General features: G+C 46.3%; 1 long non-coding RNA gene and 1 other non-coding gene across 2 annotated transcripts in view; both read right to left on the bottom strand.

The window, feature by feature from the left end:
• The window catches only part of LOC132344464 (uncharacterized), a 248,265-nt gene that overhangs the window by 217,445 nt on the left and 10,003 nt on the right, over positions 1-20,817 (bottom strand). The window lies entirely within an intron of this gene.
• LOC112445217 (U6 spliceosomal RNA) lies at positions 18,430-18,534 on the bottom strand. The gene has a single exon (XR_009493665.1). It is a non-coding gene; the product is annotated as a U6 spliceosomal RNA (small nuclear RNA).

The following is a 20,817-nucleotide window of genomic DNA, read 5'->3' as shown; positions in this document are numbered from 1 at the left end:
GAAACCTCAACATCCTCGTGTTCCTGGTCATCTCGTTAAGCAGCATCTTCATCTGAAAACCTGTTTCAAACCTACTTTAAAACGACTCTTGTTTCTCAATGACCCCGACGAGCTCCCCCAAGTTGTCTGGAAGCCTTTGGAGATGCCACGGATTTGGGAAGCTTCTATTCTTAACATGGGAAGATTCCATGCAGGCACCATCTGCTACTGCTAAGTCGCTTCAGTCGTGTCCGACTCTGTGTGACCCCATAGACGGCAGCCCACCAGGCTCCTCTGTCCCTGGGGTTCTCCAGGCAAGAACACTGGAGTGGGTTGTCATTTCCTTCTCCAATGCAGGAAAGTGAAAAGTGAAAGTGAAGTTGCTCAGTCGTGTCCGACTCTTCGAGACCCCATGGACTGCAGCCCCCAAGTGGTACCTCCTGTCTCTCAAGAACAGGTACCATCTATGTTGTTACAAAGATGAACTAAGTTGCAGAAGAGCACATAAGAGGCTGCTGTTCCAAGAAGAGAAAGTGAAAAACTGAAAGTGAAGTCGCTCTGTCGTGTCTGACTCTTTGCAACCCCATGGACCGTAGCCTACCACGCTCCTCTGTCCGTGGGATTTTCCAGGCAAGAGTACTGCAGTGGGTTGCCATTTCCTTCTCCAAGAAGAGAGACTATCGCTAAAAACACCATTAGGAGCTTTGCTTTATACCTCTGTGTACCTAGACGTCTGCCCTCGGAGAACTAGGGCAGAAATAGCCCTTTTGGTAAAAAAAAAAAAAAAAAAAACCTAGTCCAACTCCCATGGGAACCACTTGGAGATGAAACGGCACTTCCCTGCTCTGCTCAGTAAGACACAGCTCCACGAATACAGTTAACTCCCTACCGTACACTGGAACGCCACCAACAGAGCTGACGAGACAGAGCGGAATTAGGTCCCATGATGCTTACTATTTTATTAGGTGACCTTCTTTTGTTAGGTGAGTGTGAGCTCCCCTACACTAGCCATCATTTTGCAACCGACAGTGGTTATCAAATCAACACTTCCTACACCTTAAACTTACACCATGTCCTACGTCAAGTATACAGCAACACAGCTGGGGGAAATACCATTGAGCTATGCCCACCTCAACCCCGACCATGAACTCCTTTATTCCTATGCATGCAGTGATTCGTTCAGCTCTCACCTGTCTCTCAGCTCCCTTGAAGGCTCAATTACAGCCCCCCAAGTGGTACCTCCTGTCTCTCAAGAACAGTTAGTCTCTGATGCACAAACAAATTCCTTTCAGAGAGCATCTTCCTTAAGTCCAATTGGCCCAAAAAGTCCAACAGACTTGGCCTAGGTAACCCACCTAACACTATGACGCTACAGAATGTGTGTTAGCCACTCAGTCGTGTCTGACTCTTGGTGACCCCATGGACTGTAGCCCAACAGGCTCCTCTGTCTGTGGGACTCTGCAGGCAAGAATACTGGAGTGGGTTGCCATTCCCTTCTCCAGGGGAGTCTTGCCGACCCAGGGATCAAACCCGGGTTCCTGCATTGCAGGCAGATTCTTTACCATCTAAGCCACCTAGAATGGTGTAGTGTAATAGGTCTATAATACTTTTCACAGAAATTAACAAAACAAACAGGGACTTCTCTGGTGGTCAAGTGGCTAAGAATCTGCCTTGCAATGCCAGGGACACGGGTTCAACCCCTGGCTGGGGAAGATCCCACATGCCTCAGGGCAACTGAGCTCAAGAGCCACAACTAGAGAAAGCCCATGTGCAACAATGAAGATTTGTACAGCCAAAAAAAATTAAATTAAAATTTGGAAAAAGTTTTAGAAAAGCAAATACAATCCTTCAGTTCAGTTCACTTCAGTTCAGTCGCTCATTGGTGTCTGACTCTTTGCAACCCCATGAATCGCAGCACGCCAGGCCTCCCTGTCCATCACCAACTCCCAGAGTTCACCCAAACTCACATCCATCGAGTGGGTGACGCCATCCAGCCATCTCATCCTCTGTCATCCCCTTCTCCTCCTGCCCCCAATCCCTCTCAGCATGAGTCTTTTCCAATGAGTCAACTCTTTGCATGAGGTGGTCAAAGTACTGGAGTTTCAGCTTTAGCATCATTCCCTCCAAAGAAATCCCAGGGCCGATCTCCTTCAGAATGGACTGGTTGGATCTCCTTGCAGTCCAAGGGACTCTCAAGAGTCTTCTCCAACACCACAGTTCAAAAGCATCAATTCTTCGGCACTCAGTCTTCTTCACAGTCCAACTCTCTCATCCATACACGATCGCAGGAAAAACAAGTATTGATGTTACAATACAATACCCTCAAAAGTACGTAGCACAGTACAACAGCTGGCGCTTTTGAGCAGTACCGGGCCACGTAACTGCTGCTTGTCCGACTGTTTGTGGACATCCTGGGCGTGACATAAAGACACGGTCTGTGGTACTCCACGCAGCACTGTACAGCAAGGTACAGAAAGAACACAGACATTTGGAGAGGACAGAGGCACGTGACCCAGCTTACGCGACTGGATGCGTGAACGCACATTCGTATCTGTGAAGGTTCACGGCTCGGAGGTGCGTATGCAGGGGACTTGCTGTGCACAGCGCTTAGGACTCCACTGGTTTGGCGACATCGCAGGCAACCCATGCAGTCACCTCTTGTCTCACGTGAATACTGTCTGCGTGCTCCTAACTGCATTCTCCTTAAGATCATAAAATATGTTCCATCGGTATTTTATCATCCTTGCACAGAAACACGCCAGGAGGCAGATACCCAATTCAACTCAAAGGGAAAAATAATATGGAGTGTTGTGTTAACCACAAAATTGAGTTTTATTAGAGGCTGGGGAGAAGACTGTTTCTCAAACCCCCTTCAAAACAGATGACCTGGACTCTGTCTGGAAGGATCTCCAAGAAACCTCCATATCCTTGTCTTGTTAGCTACATTCACTGCTTTATTTTTATAAAGCGTTTTTAAATTGAAAGAAATGAAAGAAAGTGAAAGCTGCTCAGTCATGTCCGACCCTTTGCGACCCCAAGGACTATACAGTCCATGGAATTTTCAAGGCCAGAATACTGGAGTGGGTAGCCTTTCCCTTCTCCAGGGGATCTGCCCAACCCAGGGATCGAATCCAGGTCCTCCTGCTTTGCAGGCCGATTCCTTACCAGCTGAGCCACCAGGGAAGCCCAAGACCTCTGGAGTGGGTAGCCTATCCCTTCTCCAGAGGATCTTCCTGACCCAGGAAGCAATCCAGGGTCTCCCGCATTGCAGGCAGATTCTTTACCAACTGAGCTATCAGGGAAGCCAATTTTTTTTTCATTACATTAATTAAATAAAATAATAATTTGATGATGAACTATTTACTCGGCTGTGTTGGATCTTAGTTGCGGCAGGTGTGATCTTTGGTTGCAGCCTACAGGCTCTCCAGCTGGGGCACTCGGTCTTAGCAGCCACAAGGAGTGTGGGATTTTCCTTCCCCGACCAAGGATCGAACCCAGGTCCTCTGCGCTGAAAGGCGGATTCTTAACCAGTTGATGGTCAGGAAAGCTCCGATTCGCTGGTTTAAATTACGCCGGTAATGTTTCTGCAGTTACTTACTGTCTATGCCTGTTTTTTTGTTTTTTCACATTCATGGCTCTCCTGAGTCAAGCCTACCACACGCAGGGTACTGCAGATTCCTAGAAGGTTTGCCATCATAGTACATGACTGATTCATCACAAACTGATGTCCAAAGGAGCAAGTGTCAGCCCCAACCTCAGCTCTCCGCCCGTCCAGTGCTAAACTTCCAGCTTCAATACAGAGATGTTCCTCCCTCCTCCCAGGATACTAATCACAGAAAAAAAAAAAAAAAAACGCCAGGACTTTTCAGTGAACACAAGGCAATCATTAAAACTTTATTCTCCATAAACAGAGTAATCAAGCTTTGAGAAAGATCTGAAAATACATCTAGTGACATTTTACCTTGAAGTTCAATCTTCCCCACTGAAATAGCTGTGAGATTAAATCTAGAACAAATAACTCTTTGAGCACGTGAGCAGACATTTATCACTTGACTCCGAGAGTTTGAGGTACAGCAATTTTGGTCTCTGGTGATGAGTGTAAGGGCCCTGTAAGGGCGCTGAAATTCATCTCTGCTCTTTTTGTGTGTTTCTAGAAAATGATCTGTTTGTAACATGTGCTGATATAATCCTGTATCCAGGTAGAACGATTATACTGTTATCCAACAGAGCTTAAGAAAACACTTGGGCTGTTTTCATACACATGTTAATAACTATGTGAGTTAAGAACGGTGGAGGTATTATGTTTCCTTATAAACTAAAAAGATTTCTGGAAGACTTCGGGCAAAGATAGGCATCAGGCTCCTTAAGCAAAAATTCTTAATTCCACGTTAATTGTGACCACCCAGCATTTTGTGGTATAAAACTAAGACATTTTACTAAATAAAGTAGAAATTCTCAGTTTCACAGAAAGAAATGCCTCAAATTACTGTAAAAGTCCTACACGATAGCAATTCGTAGGTATTAAAAATGATCTTTTCCAAAATGTCCTTAAACAACATGTGACATTTTAAGTCCAATGTCGATGAATGTTTATCAGATAAATTATCAGCTTTCCTGGTGGCTCAGATGGTACAGAATCCTGCTGCAGTGCAGGAGACCTGGGTCCGATCCCTGGGTCAGGAAGATTCCCCTGGAGAAAGGAATGGCCAGCCGCTCCAGTATCCATGCCTGGAAAATCCCACGGGCAGAGGAGCCTGGTGGGCTACAGTCCGTGGGGTCACAAAGAGTCAGACACGACTGATCGACTAACACACACATCAGCTAAATTACCAAAGACGGCGGCAGTTACTTCATTCACCTACTCCTTCCTCCTCACTAACATTTTCAGACATGCCAGCAGCATGTACCAACGATGCTGCTTCTCGATGTTTGCATTCTAAGAGGACAGTTGGCTAATTAACGCTGCAAGAAGCACTATCCGACCACAGCTATATTTTATGTGGAAATGAACACAGTACTGTGACTCAGATAGGCACCTGAGGAAAAGACTTCAGCCAGCATCTCGATCAGCCCATCCCTGTCCTGCCAGTGGGTCTTCCCCCGAGTGCCATTCCTCCTCATGTTCAACTGTCTCCCCGAGAGACACTTAGCCCCGGACTCCACGGGGGAGGGAACAACTCCTGCCTCAGGCATGTTCAGTTCAGTTCAGTCGCTCAGTTGTGTCCAACTCTTTGCGACCCCATGGACTGCAGCACGCCAGGCCTCCCTGTCCATCACCATCTCCCAGAGCTTACTCAAAGTCATGTCCATCAAGTCGGTGATGCCATCCAGCCATTTCATCCTCTGTCGTCCCCTTCTCCTCCTGCCTTCAATCTTTCCCAGCGTCAGGGTCTTTTCCAGTGAGTCAGCTCTTCAAATCAGGTGGCCAAAGGATTGGAGCTTCAGCTTCAGCATCAGTCCTTCCAGTGAACATTCAGGACTGATTTCCTTTAGGATAGACTGGTTGAATCTCCTTGCAGTCCAAGGGACTGTCAAACGTCTTCTCCAACACCACAGTACAAAAGCATCCATTCTTCAGTGCTCAGCTTTCTTTATGAGTCTGACTTAATTAGGACTTCCACCAGGAAGGGCAGCAAGCAGCTAGATGCTCCGGGGTTCCCCGGACGAGAGACAAAGTCTACAGGAAACCAGGAAGCAGGCCTGGTGCCTGCGAAAGCACCGGGCTCAGGACGCCCTGCGATCCACTCAGGCTGAAGCGCACAGATCCCCCAGGGCTGTGCTGAGGCAGGCCCCTTAAGCGGGACCCTGGGACAGCCACTGACTGCCCTTCTCCTTTCTGCCCAGGCTAGGCACAAAGTCCTGCCGCTCTGCACGTTCTCCCCACCAAGCAGGCCAAGGCCGAAGGGGCTCTCGGTCTCATCCACAGCAGTCAACATCCGAAAACCTCTTCCGAAGAAAAACTGCCCTTGTTCTGAGAAACCACAACACAGAAACTACACAGTGTCTGGAGGGGTCCTTTGATTCTCCGTGTGCCGTCACACAAGCAGCAGAAGACCACTACACTATCATAATGGAATTAGCCTTCAATTAAAATAAATAAATTGATTTTTTTTAAAAGTCATAACAGGTTCCCTCAGTGGGCGTCTCCGAATCTGAGACACATGTCACAAATAGAAACCCCAAGGTCCGAGTTCAGGCCCTATCTGTGATACTCAGATGCGTGAAATGGGATTAGACGTGAGGCGGGCTCTTGTTTGCTTTTTCTTGAATGCTTCTCTTCCTAAGGTCTTCCCTGTAGCTGAAATGGTAAGGCATCTGCCTGCAACACAGGAGAGACCCAGGTTTGATCTCTGGGTTGGGAAGATCCTCTGGAAAAGGAAATGGCAACCTTCTCCAGGATTCTTGCCTGGAGAATACCATGGACAGAGGAGCCTGGCGGGCTACATTCCGTGAGGTTGCAGAGAGTCGGACACAATTGAGTGACTAACGCTACTATTACATATTCCTAAGATATAAAATTCTGTATTGACAGATCAAGGTCATTTCTGTAGAAATTCTCATTGTTACGGCATCTATGAGATCTCCATTTGTTTTTTCACTTGCAAATGCAGTACGCAGAAACAAATGACCGATTTTCCTATCAAATGCTGTGCATGCATGCTCAGCCGTGTCGGACTCTCTGAGACCCTATGGACTGTAGCCCACCAGGCTCTTCTGTCCATGGGATTCTCCAGGCAAGGATACTGGAGTGGGTTGCCATTTCCTTCTCCAGGGGATCTTCCCGACCCAGGGATGGAACCCAACTCTCTTGCGTCTCCTGCAGTGGCAGACGGGTTCTTTCCAGTTAGTGCCACCAGGGAAGTCCATATCAAACGCTCATCTAAACCATGAATATCTCAGACCGCACAGGTCTGGATTCTCCTCCACAAGACGAGGGCTGGGTTTTCAACCTCTGGGTCTTTTGGCCTTACCATCTTTCACCGGCCCTTGTCTATCCTCCACTACTCTTGGTAACCCTGGTGAACGTAGGAATCACTTCTTCCAGCACAGCACTGAGCTCATTTCTTCTAACTTAGATCACTATTTTCTCCACCTCTGCTCTCCATAGACCACAGGCCCCACGGACGTGCCTGAAAGTTGACGCTGAGTGGGACTAGGGTCAAACGTGTCTCTTTCTTCGTGTCATGTTCACAGGAAGAGGAGGTCTCATCTTAAGACACTGCTGCTGTTGTTCAGTCCCTCAGGCATGTCCAGCTCTTTGCGACCCTGTGGACTATAGCCCACCAGGCTCCTCTGTCCATGGGGATTTCCCAGGCAAGACTACTGGAGTGGGTTGCCCTGTCCTCCTCCAGGGGATCTTCCCCAAACAGGGATCCAACATGCACCTCCTGCATTGGCAGACAGACCGCTGAGCCATCCCAGCGATGACTAGTAACCTACCACTCCTCATTTCTCGGTCTGCAATCCCTAGGTTGGGCTGGGTTTTCCTTTCCCATCCAAACCTTCCCAGCCACTGTTGCTCTGGCCGGCAGTCTCTCATCACTGTTCTCTGCTCACGGGGGTGACCTTCCTCCATGCCTGTTATGCCTGTTTCACCCGCCTTGACTGTTTTGCCCAACACCGACATCCACAACATCAGGAAATCTCTGAGCGTGAAATGACTTTCTGGAGGTGGGGGAGCTGTTTCTCTCAGCCAGCAGAAGAAATCCACTCCCAGAAAGGAGCTGCCACCAAGCAACGCATTTTAAAAGGTTGAGGTCATTTGATAAGCCCCACGCGAAAATGTTCAATTAAAATTGGTCAAGTCACTGTAACAGAGAGAAGAAGAGAAAGCGTGAGTCACCAAATTAGATCAGGCCCTAGACCGCTGTTTCATTATGCCCTCCAGGGTGTCCTTGGTGATGCTCTGAACAGCAGCAAGCATCATAATAAGGCAGGAACCTACTGATAGTGACCTTGAGAAGAGTATCAGAAACAGAAATGGGAGAAATTCCTTAACCTGCTGCTGCTGCTGCTGCTAAGTCACTTCAGTCGTGTCCGACTCTGTGGGACCCCATAGACAGCAGCCCACCTGGCTCCACCGTCCCTGGGATTCTCCAGGCAAGGACACTGGAGTGGGTTGCCATTGCCTTCTCCAATGCATGAAAGCGGAAAGTGAAAGTGAAGTTGCTTAGTCCTGTCTGACTCTTAGCGACCCCATGGACTGCAGCCTACCAGGTTCCTCCCCCGTCCATGGGATTTTCCAGGCAAGAGTACTGGAGTGGGCTGCCATTGCCTTCTCCTTAACCCCAAACGGTCAAAATGTGTCTTGTATCATTCAATATGTTGTACAAGCTTTCTTTTTCACTCTACCATCTTATACTATTGCCCAGTAGCTATCTGGCTATTACATTTATATTTAAGTGACATTAAAACTAAATGAGGGACTTTGCTGGTGGTCCAATGGTTATGTATCCGCTTGCCAACAGGGGAAATAGGGGTTTGATCCCTGGTCCAGGAAGATCTCAAATGCCACGGACCAACTAAGTCTGTGTACTGGAAGTACTGAAGCCCACTCGCCCTAAAGCCTATGCTCTGCAATTACGATGAGCCACTGCAATGAGAAGCCTGCATACCAACACCAAAGATTAGCCCCCACTCACCACAACAAAGGGCTTCCCTGGTGGCTCAGCCACTCAGATTCTTTACCAAGAATCTGTCTGCAGTGCAGGAGACCCTAGTTCAATCCCTGGGTTGGGAAGATCCCCTGGAGAAGGGATAGGCTACCCACAACAGTCTTCTCGGGCTTCCTTTGTGGCTCAGCTGGTAAAGAATCCGCCTGCAATGCGGGAGACCTGGGTTCGATCCCTGGGTTGGGGAGATCCCCTGGAGAAGGGAAAGGCTACCCACTCCAGTATTCTGGCCTGGAGAATTCCCTGCACTGTATAGTCTATGGGGTCACAAAGAGTCATTCACTTCACACCACAACAAAATAAAGCATGCACAGCAAGGAAGACCCAGCGCAGAGAAAAATAAAAATAAAAAATACAGCTTCTCGGTCATCTTGGGCACATGTCAGGGGTCAAAGTCACATGCATGTGGCCAGTGGTCACCATATTGGACAGCACAGGTCCAGGAACTCTGGGTCAGCATGCGAAATTCCACTGGACAGCTCTGTTACAAATATATACGGTGTGTGATGATCAATCTCAGGGCTTGTGTGTCTGCTCTGGGGGGTGAGCCTTGATTATCCTCCCTCAAGTTATGTGCAATCAAGTCAGCTACGGTTTTTCCAGCAGTCATATATGGATGTGAGAGCTGGACCATAAAGAAAGCTGAGCACTGAAGAATTGATGCTTTTGAACCGCGGTGTTGGAGAAAAGTCTTGAGAGTCCCTTGGACTGCAAGGAGATCCAACCAGTCTATCCTAAAGGAAATCAACCCTCAATATTCATTGGAAGACCTGATGCTGAAGCTGAAGCTCCAATCCTTTGGCCACCTGATTTGAAGAGTTGACTCACTGGAAAAGACCCAGATGCTGGGAAAGACTGAGGGCAGGAGAAGGGGGTGAAAGTGGATGAGATGGTTGGATGGCATCATCAACTCGATGGTCATGAGCTTGAGTAAGCTCCAGGAGTTGGTGATGGGCAGGGAAGCCTGGCGTGCTGCAGTCCATGGGGTTGCAAAGAGTCGGACATGACTGAGTGATCGAACAAAGTTACTGTAAGTCTTTGTCAGATCAGTTCAGTTCAGTCGCTCAGTTGTGTCCGAGTCTTTGAGACCCCATGAATCGCAGCACACCAGGCCTCCCTGTCCATCACCAACTCCCAGAGTTTACCCAAACTCATGTCCATCGAGTCGGTGATGCCATCCAGCCATCTCATCCTTTGTCATCCCCTTCTCCTCCTGCCCCCAATACCTCCCAGCATCAGAGTCTTTTCCAATGAGTCAACTCTTCGCATGAGGTGGCCAAAGTACTGGAGTTTCAGCTTTAGCATCAGTCCTTCCAAAGAAATCCCAGGGCCGATCTCCTTCAGAATGGACTGGTTGGATCTCATTGCAGTCCAAGGGACTCTCAAGAGTCTTCTCCGACACCACAGTTCAAAAGCATCAATCCTTCGGCACTCAGCCTTCTTCACAGTCTAACTGTCACATCCATACATGACCACAGGAAAGCAGTGTGCAAACCCCAGTTCTCCAGCGGTGCCATTTAACCTGCTTCTTCATCTGTAAGCCCCCAGCGGTCCCTGTAACCCACCAATACGCCCTCCCCGGCATCCCCAGGCCTCCCAGAGGTTCCCCAGCCCCCTGTCCCCAACACCAGTCCCGCGCTCTCACCCTACACTTGTCCCGTGCTCTGTTTGGTGAGACTGCTCAGTCCTCCCCTATTTGTGAGACCCACAGAAACTCTGCTCTTTAACCATCTACCTCAGGGTTTTACTTCCAGCAGAGTCCACTGACCTGTTTTCCTACCGTTAGCTAGAGTCACTTTCCCCAGATGGGGACCCCCCGAGTCATGAAACGCTCTCACGGTGGAACATATGTCTTATTCTTCCTGGCGGCGTGGTGATGGACAGACAGGCCTTGTAGGTGACGTTACTGATGACCTCTGTGCAGCCCTGAGTCCCTGTGCCAGCCTGCCTGTGCCTTACACGCGTTAGGCATGGCATTCCATCTGTGCATTTCACTGCAGACTGACTTTAAACACCAGGCTTAACTCTTTGGAGACTTGTTTCAGTCTACACAGAGCGTGAGCACTGAGAACTACATTTTATGATCAAAAAGGTTCACTTTGCTCTCTTACAATTTCCACAGGACAATACCACAGCAGGATAAAGATTCTGTTTTTAATTTATTAAAACATTCCTTTTTGTTTAGCTTTATGGAAATAAATTCCCCTGGTCCCCCCCTCCATTTTTTTTTTTTTTTTTCTTTTTTGGCCATGCCAAGTAGCCTGCACTAGAACATCCCTAGTGGCTCAGATGGAAAAGAACCTGCCTGCAATGCAGGAGACCTGGGATTGATCCCTGGGTCAGGAGGATCCCCTGGAGAAGGGAATGGCAAATCATTCCAGTATTCTTGCCTGGAAAATTCTATGACCTGAGGAGACTGATGGGCTACAGTCCACAGGGTTGCCGTGAGTCAGACACCACTGAGCAACTAAGTGGCCAGCAGGATCTTGGGTCCCCGAGGAGCATTGAACTTGGGCCCCCTAGAGTGGAAATGCACGGTCTTAACCACTGGGCCACCAGGGAAGTCCCCAAATGGCATACGTTTATAACTGGATGTCATTCTATCCTGATATAATGGAGAGTATGTCATGTGGAAATATCCACTTTTTAACATCTCCCATGAAAGTCCTGCTTGTTTGAGTCAAGAATATTTAGGTCTAAGAATGGGAAAACCCTTTCCTTCTGTATGTCTCTGTCTCACTCTTTGCCAACAAAGGTCCGTCTAGTCAAAGCTATGGTTTTTCCTGTAGTCATGTATGGATGCGAGAGTTGGGCCATAAAGAAAGCCGAGTGCTAAAGAATGGATGCTTTGCAACTGTAGTGTTGGAGAAGACTCTTGAGAGTCCCTTGGACTGCAAGGAGATCCAACCCAGTCCATCCTAAAGGAGATCAGTTCTGAATATTCATTGAAAGGACTGATGCTGAAGCTGAAGCTCCAATACTTTGCCCACCTGATGTGAAGAACTGACTCATTTGAAAAGACCCTGATGCTGGGAAAGATTGAGGGCAGAAGCAGAAGGGGACGACAGAGAATGAGATGGTTGGATGGCATCACCGACTCAGTGGACGTGAGTTTGAGTAAACTCTGGGAGTTGGTGAAAGACAGGGAGGCCTGGCGTGCTGCAGTCCATGGGGCTGCAAAGAGTCAGACACGACTGAGCAACTGAACTGAACTGAAGTGAACTGAAGTGCAGTGTATTCAGCTCTAAGACATCTGCTGATCACGTAGACTGATAGTGTCAAGCTCACAGTTTTATAAATTCATGTGATAACAATCAATGACCCAGATGACCCTCACTGCTGACACACAATCAAATTCAATTTGATCTTGAGGTGATCCAAAGGGCTTTGCACCTCCATACTACATGATACTGAGCTTTTATGTCCATCTGCTGTGAGACACCGCTGTAAAGGAACTCATGAATCAGCGAGTCGCTGCAGTCATTTCCGGGCTGATCGCTGCCTTTGCCCTGCTACAGGGGACATACACCCTTAGCACAGACTCCACCATGGTGTGCTTTCCGACACGTGACAATTGCCCTTGGGAAGTCAGATCCCAAGAGGACACAGAAGATATCAGGGTCTGACCCATCTGTTGGATACAAGTCTAGAGAAAAGGGCTACTTAGCTTATTTCTCAGCTAGACTCTCCAAACGCACCTGAAGGACCCAGTGGGACGACACTGTCTCACTCTAGACGGCCCTATAGTGCTGGAATGGGCAGAGTTTTGAAAGGAGAAAATGATTGACATTTGTGCTTGCAATGGGCTTCCCTGGCATCTCAGACTATAACAAATCCACCCACAGTGCAGGAGACCCAGGTTCCATCCCTGGGTTGGGAAGATCTCCTGGAGAAGGGAATAGCGACCCACTACCCGCTCCAGTATTTTTGCCTGGAGAAGTTGAGCCTATGGAGAGAAGTTTTTAGCAAACACACGAGATTTTATGTTAAAATTATATATTTTGAAAACAGATTTTATGTAACAAATCACTTATTAAGGCCAAATAAATTGGGGCGCGGTCCTCGATGGTGGCTCAGGGGTAAAGAATCTGCGTAGAATGGAGGACACCCAGGAGATGTGAGTTCTATCCCTGGGTCGGGAAGATCCCCTGGAGAAGGTAATGGCAACCCACTCCGGTATTCTTGCCTAAAGAATCCCATGGACAGAGGAGCCTGGCGGGCTGCAGTCCATGGGGTCGCAAAGAATCAGACACGACTGAGGCCACAGAGTGCACCCAAATTGGGGTGTGTGAGTTCATGGCCAGCAGATTTGGTGAGTAACGACAGTGACTTCGCCATCAATGAGTGTTGACCTAGACCCCACCACCAGCACCCACCCTTTGTAGGTAACCGCAGCTGAGACCTAACATGAGAGGTGAACATGCCACCATCACATGGCAGTCAGTGACTCATCTATCCGTGACTGAACACCCTCTACAACATCTGCAGACCTGTTCACAGTCTATACTCGGTACGACTTTTCCTCCATTAGACAGAGGGTGATTCCAAATCAGGATTCAATGGGATGCCTGTGCTTAGCTCAAATAATTCACAAGGCTTTTCACTGAGTTCAAGTGCCCATGCTTACCTCGCCAGTTCAAATGATTCATAAGGGCTTTCACTGATTCTAAGTGCCCATGCTCAAGGCCAGGTTGTATATAATGGTTTTGTGCTTTTCATTTTGCCTAAATAGATGTTTGAAAAAAAAAAAAACAACAAACAAATACCAAAGAAAAAGATCTGCTGTGGTAAATCACACACCAGAGCCAAGCTGTGCAACTGTGGCCTCTGGCATCAACCCTGCCTCTTCAACCACCATCCTGGTGAGCAAAGACTCCACATTCAAGTTTTGGCCTCATTCAAGGTGTGAGTCCACAAGCAAGAAGCCATGAGTGATGTCAACCCACAGTGAAGTGTTGACGTCAACTCACTGCCAGCCTGTGAAAACTGAGCTCCACTGGGATGTCATTTTTTTTTAATTGGAGGATAATTCCTTTACTGATGTTATTTTTTTTTTGTCCTTCACCTGTAGGTAGGTCCTAAGCAACTGACTGAGATGACAGCAGGTATTTGAGGGAACAGCATTCCCAGACACCGTGGGCCAGGAAAGCTGACAAGCAAAATTCATCATTACTCGTCCCTAACTTGTGTTTCTCTTTGGAGATTCAGAGCAGTGACCAAACGTCTCTCGATATTCATCTCCACCAAGGTTTCAAGGACATGGAAAGTTCACCCACCCCAGACAGAACTCATGTGCAGCGTGAGCAGGACCGTGCTGACCATAGCTGCCCACCAGGTAAGATCCCTCACCTTCTTCCTGAGGCTGGGATCCTTCCAACATCCACCGATCCAACCACAGACCTCAGGCGTGCCCTTGAGGAACCCCCTTGCCAACCTCCTCCCAAGACTCAGCTACAGATCCAGACCTACAAAGTTTCCAGATGTGTTCAGTTTCTACTTAGTATGAGCTTTCCTCCATTAGACAGCTCTGTGCAGTTCAGTTCAGTCACTCAGTCGTGTCCGACTCTTTGCAACCCCAAGGACCGCAGCATGCCAGGCTTCCCTGTCCATCACCAACTCCCAAAGTTTGCTCAAACTCACTTCCATGGAGTCGGTGATGCCATCCAACCATCTCATCCTGTTGTCCCCTTGTCCTCCTGCCTTCAGTCTTTCCCAGCATTAGGGTTTCTTTTCCCATGGGTTGGTTCTTTGAATCAGGTGGCCAAAGGATTGGAGCTTCAGCTTCAGTCCATGATTCCAGTTCAGGATTCAACAGAATGCCCTTGCTAAGCTCAAATAATTCACAAACTTTGTTCCCCACCAGCCTGATGAACCAACACGTCAGTTCATCAGAGAAACCTTCTCTGCACACCCAAAACAACACAGGGCTACCAATAGAACTTCTCATGTTTTTAACGAGGTATCTCTGTGAATATTTGTTTAGTATCTGACTTCTGGATGGTTTGACAGTTCCCTGAGGGCATGGGTTTTGTTGAAGGGGAACTTCAGGTTCATTCAAGTAGTAAGTGCCTGAAGATGTTTAATGAGAGCTTTTGAATTTTTCTTCATTTTTATCTCGTTAAATTTTTTCTTTCCTATTGAATTTTTCTTCGTTTTTATCTCATTAATTTTTTTTTTCCTATTGACAGCTGAAACCGAGAACAGCACCTCCCTGTTTTCTTGCTGATTTTTTTATTCCTCCTCTGGCACCATCCATAAACCATTTTCAATGTGGATTTGAAAGAACTGGACATTGGCTGTGTTCTTCCCCATTTGAATGGGGGGAAAAAAAAAGACCCTTTCATTCAAACAAAAGCAGACCTTCCATGAACCCATCCGTTTTGCAAACTGTTAACTGTTGTATCTCTCCCAGTAACTTTAAGTGAGAATCACGACGCCATCATCAGACTCTCTGTGTGGAAACTAAAGATGTTAACCCAACTCACAAAAGGCCATTAAAAAAAAAAATATATATATATATATATATATATATATATACATACACACAACAATCAGAATATGCAAACACTGTCATTCAAAGATTCTTCCAAGACTCAGTGCTGTGCCACTGACGCACAACTTGCACATTTTTGAGAGTTAAACAGAAAGAAGAAAAATAAAACAGACCCGCGAGCTCCTTGCACCTTTCCAACAATTTCACCACACATATCCCATCGTACTAGGGCTTTTAAACTAGGCGTCTGTCTTCATAAGATTCACCTTAGCAGTTCTGGCGATAACTAGTCTTCAGAGGGAGAAAAATACAAGAAGTCAAAAAACACAAGAACGCTCTCCACGGTGTCCTCGGAGCACGTGGCCAAGTCTTCCCATCTGGCATGTTCCACCCTGACAGTGTTTTTTTCTAAAAGAAGCACAGTAGCATTTCTGTGATGCAACGAGCACAACTGCTTCTAATTGTCACCACCACTCACTGCCATCGGACCTGGCAGGGTGAATCACTTCCACAGGGGAGAAATACGGCTGTCTGGTTCGAATTAATGGTGCACTCACTCTTGTCATATGTCAGCCAACACACATGCGTCCGGCCACGCCACGCTGGTAACAGCAAGCAGACGCTCAAATGTGATCAGCACGTCTAATAATTATCAGCAGAACTGATGGTGAAGCCAAAGCTCCGATACTCTGACCACCTGATGCAAAGAGCCGAAAAGACGGTCTTTTCCGGTCTGTGATGCTGGGAAAGACTGAAGATGGCAGGAGAAGGGGACGACAGAGGATGCGATGGTTGCGTGGCATCACTGACTTGATGGACATGAGTTTGAGCAAACTCCAGGAGATGGTGATGGACAGGGAAGCCTGGTGTGCTGCAGTCCATGGGGTCGCAAAGAGTCGGACACAACTTAGAGACTCAACAACAATATCTAATAATTGCTTAGTCTTTGTACTATAGCAATTTCGTAGAGCAAAGAGTTATTACAAACATATCCAAGCACGTGCATAAATGTACGGCACAAATTCTTCAGATTTGACTTTGATACAATAAAACCTAAATATGACCAACACAATTATGCAATTTCGAGACATTTAAATATTCAGACATTAAAAAATAATTTTTGTAGATTCAATCCTCATCAGCCAGTTTCAGGCAGAAAAATAACACTGACAATGTGTTTTTAAAGACGGCACAGCAATCTGAAAAAGGAAGGTGGTGTGGTTTAATAAAACTTGCCATGTACACTGCCAACTCCTGCACCAGGAATACAGGAACCCCTCAAATACTTGTGGTGGGTCAACCATTATGGGGAAAACCATGACACCCAGTGGCCAAAGATTTTCAATGCTGCATGAATGGCTCTGTGTCCCCTCTTCACTAGTCCTTCATCCACCCATCCACCAACCATCTATCAACTCATCTAGACATCTATACGTAGAATGAAATTCATAATACGGAAATAGGCAATGCATTCGTAAACAATTTTGTATTTTCACACTCGTGCATAAAAAGTATCCTTTTTATCTGAAAAAGTGTGAATGCTAATGTATAGTTTATGCATGTATATACGTTATCTGCATCAATGAAACTCTGTAAGTCTATGTCAATAGTACATACATCCATTGCAAAGAACCCCCTAATCTTCATTCATGATCAGAATTCATTCTGTGCTGGCCCCCTTTTTTTCATTCTTTTGGGGAAAAAACCCTCAGAGGAAAGTGAAATGAATCACTCTGCTTGGTGAACCCATAAAAGCAGCAAACCTTATGTGTCTATGGAACAGAGGAATACATGATAAAAAGGGGGCCTTTGGATGAGTAAATTTATTTTTACATTTGTTGTTGCTCTTGGCCAGTTTCATTCATGAACTATTTTTCCTCCTGCATGTCATTATGCATGTAAACCTAAGAAGGTCTATTAGTAGTTCTTTAGGAAAAGTTCCAGATTCTGAGCTTATCACAAAACTGATCCAGGACTTGCACCGTGTTCCGGAAGCCCCTGAAATTGTGTGTGTGTGTGTGTGTGTGTGTGTTGCTCAGTCGTGTCCGACTCTTTGTGACCCACTATGGGATGGTAGGCCATCATGGAATTTTCCAGGCAAGAAAACTGGAGTGGGTTGGCATTCCCTTCTCCAGAAGAATCTTCCCGACCCAGGCATGGAACCCGGGTCTCCTGCATTGCAGGCAGATTCTTTACCATCTGAGCCACCAAGGAAGCACCTGAAATGACATTGTCTTTATTTGAAATCAGGGATACTGATGGACTGGGCTTATTATCATATTGTTGACTATATTCCCTCCACTACACATTCTCTCCCTTATTTATTTTATAACTGGCACTCTGTGCCTCTCACTCCCCTTCACCTAGTTCCCCCATCCTGCCAGCCCTTTGCTTCTGGCAACTATTAGATTGCTTTCTGTATCTGTGAGTCTATTCCTTTTTCTTGTGCCTGTCCACTTGTTCTATCTTTTACATTCCACGTGTAAGTGAAAAAAAACACACTAGTAATTTTTCTCTCCTTTATCTTGCTAAGTAGAACACCTTCCAATTCCACCCACGCTGTGAACATTTCATTCTTTTTATGGCCAAGTAATACTCCATTGAATATATCTACGACATCTTCTGCACCCATTCATCTGTTGATGGGACACTTAGGTGGCCTCCATGTCCAGGCTACTGTTAACTAGCACTGCTAAGAACACTGGGGTACATGTAATTTCTGAAATTAGTGCTTTCACTTTCTGTAGATAAAAACCCATGAGTGAAAATCGAGATCATACAGTACTTCTCTTAATCTTTCTGAGGAACTTCCAAACTGCTTTCCACAGCGGCCGTGCCAATTAACATTTCTACCAACAGGGCTGGAGGGTTCTCTTTTCTCCACATCCTCACCAACACTTATTTTTTTTTGATAGCCATTCTGAGTGGTGTGAGGGGATACTTCATTGGGATTTTGACTTCCATTTTCCTGATAATTAGTAATGTCCAGCCCATTTACATGTGCCTACAGACCACTGGCATGTGGTATTCATACCTTCAGCCCATTTTTTCATAGGACTATTTTATTTTTTTTAATATTGAGTTGTATGAGTTTCCTCCGCTCCCTTGTCTCTCTCTCTCCACACACACACACACACACACACACACACACACACACACACACACACATCTTAAGCCTTTCGAGCGTAACGCTTGCAAATATCTTCTCCCATTCAGTAGGCTGCCTTTTTGTTTTGTTGATGGTTTGCTTAACTGTACAAAACATTTAATTTTTAAAAAATTTTTTAAAATATGGAATGCTTCACAAATTTGCATATCATCTTGCCCAGGGGCCATGCTAATCTTCTTTGTATCACTCCAGTGTTGCATACGTGCTCCTAAAGCAAGCACTGAAAAAGCGTTTTAGCCTGACCTCGTCTCTTCTGTTTATTTTCACTTTTGTTTCCCTTGCCTGAAGAGACAGATCCAAAAAAGTACCGCTGAGATTCATGTCAAAGAGCATACTGCCTATGTCTTCTACAAGGAGTGTCACAGCTTCAGGTTTCACATGTAAGTCTTTAAGTCACTTTGAGTTAATTTTTGGATATGGTATGAGATAGTGGTCTTTATTGTTGTCTAGTCAGTAGGTTGTCTCTGACTCTTTGCAACCCCACAGACTGTAGCCCGCCAGGCTCCTCTGTCCATGGGATTCTCCAGGCCAGAATACTGGAGTGGGTAGCCATTCCCTTCTCCAGGGGATCTTCCCAACCCAGGGATCGAACCCATGTCTCCTGCACTGAAGGCAGATTCTTTACTATCTGAGCCACCAGGGGTGTTGATTCATTGGGATATGACTCAGCCATCAAAAAGAAAGAACTAATGCCATCTACAGCACCATGGATGGGCCTAGAGACTGTCACACCATGTGTCATCCTTTACCATCTGAGCCAATAGGGAAGCCCAAGAACACTGAAGTGGGTAGCCTTTCCCTTCTCCAGGGGATCTTCCCAAGCCAGGAATCGAACAAGCGTCTCCTGCATTGCAGGTGGATTCTTTACCAGCTGAGCTGCCTGGGAAGCCCTCTGGAAGCCCCTAGTGAGGCCCAACAAGTGAACAGATAAAACATACAGTCTTATATCCATACAACAGAATACTACACAGCAATAAACAGGAATTTAAAATAGTAATAGATGGTAATAAATAGTAAGAAATAGCAATTAACAGTAATAAACAGTAACAAACATTGATCAATAGTAATAAAGAAACAGTAGTAAATAGTAACAAATAGTAACAAGCAGTAATAAACATTAACCAATAGCAATAAATAGTAACAAACAGTAACACAGATTAATAGACAGTATAAAGAGTAATGAGGAGTAATAAAAAAGGAATGAACTGTTCATACACACAGTGAAATGGATGCACCTCAAAAAAAAAATCATGCTGAAGGGGAGAAACTAGACAAAAGATTACACACTGCACGATCTTATGTAAAACCCCAGGAAATACTAACTATTATATAGTGAGGGATCAAAATACAAACTACGATATATCAGTAGTCTGTGGAGGGAGGAGCAGGAGAGATGAGTTACTGTATAAGGGCCTTAAACAAATCTTTGAAAGTTACAGGGATGTTCATTGCTTTGACTGAGGTGAAGGTTCGAAGGGCGTATCGTGTGTCAAAACGGTTCATGTTACATACTCTTAACATGTACAGTTTAGGGCTTCCCGGTGGCTCAGGTGGTAAAGAATCTGCCTGCAACGCGGGAGACCTGGGTTCGATCCCTGGGTTGGGAAGATCCCCTGCAGAAGGGAAAGGCTGCCCACTCCAGTATTCTGGCCTGGAGAATCCCACGGACTGTACAGTCCATGGGGTCGCAAAGAGTCGGACACAACTGAGCGACTTTCACTTTCACATGCAGTATATTTTCTGCCAGTTATATCTCAATCCAGTTCTTACAGATAAAAGGATCCAGTGCCACTTAAAAAGAAAAAAAAAGGATCCCCTAGTGAAGACAGAACATTATTCACCGTAGCTTCTGCTGAAATGATGACACCATTAAAGGGCTGTGACGAATCGCTGCTTGAACCAGCCTCTTTCACACCACACCTTCCACCTGAGCATCGTCCACCATGAATTATTCTCATCGGTAGCTCAGAAGCATGCGTAATCTCTGCCCAGCCTCCCTCACTGGACTGATGAGGGCCTCAGGTCATCACAAGGGTTAAACGGCTGGTCCTCGAACAGACCCAAAGTCAACAGTAGTAGGAGGTGACAGAAAGCCTGCATTTCTTTAGCAATTTTACTGGGCTCTCCAGGTCATGTGATGTTTGTATAGAAATTCTAGACTCACACGACAGAAAAAAAGAACCAGAGGTCAGCTCGTCAGTTGCCTTGCCTGTAAGCCCCAGGCAGACACAGGATTCCCCAGCTACTCGGGGTCTTCAGTGTCATTCTCCAACCACAGAGAAACAAAATCCAGCAACTTGCCATCCACGTTCAAGGTCAGAGCTCCCAGCAAAATCTAGGTGCCATCTGCTCACAGTTAAAACAGAGTTCAACGAAGGTACAATGACCTCAAGGAAGAAAAAAAAAAAAACCTCTGGCAGTCAAGTGGTGATTTTGTTTTCTGCAATTATATTCCTTTGTATGGAAAAGAATTTTCAATGCCAGTGTGATCCAGAATCTTACAT

Source organism: Bos taurus, chromosome Y, assembly GCF_002263795.3.
Source record: "Bos taurus isolate L1 Dominette 01449 registration number 42190680 breed Hereford chromosome Y, ARS-UCD2.0, whole genome shotgun sequence".
In the NCBI taxonomy this organism is placed as follows: domain Eukaryota; kingdom Metazoa; phylum Chordata; class Mammalia; order Artiodactyla; family Bovidae; genus Bos; species Bos taurus.
The sequence above is the reverse complement of the archived record's forward strand: the minus strand, read 5'-3'. Positions and strand labels throughout refer to the sequence as shown.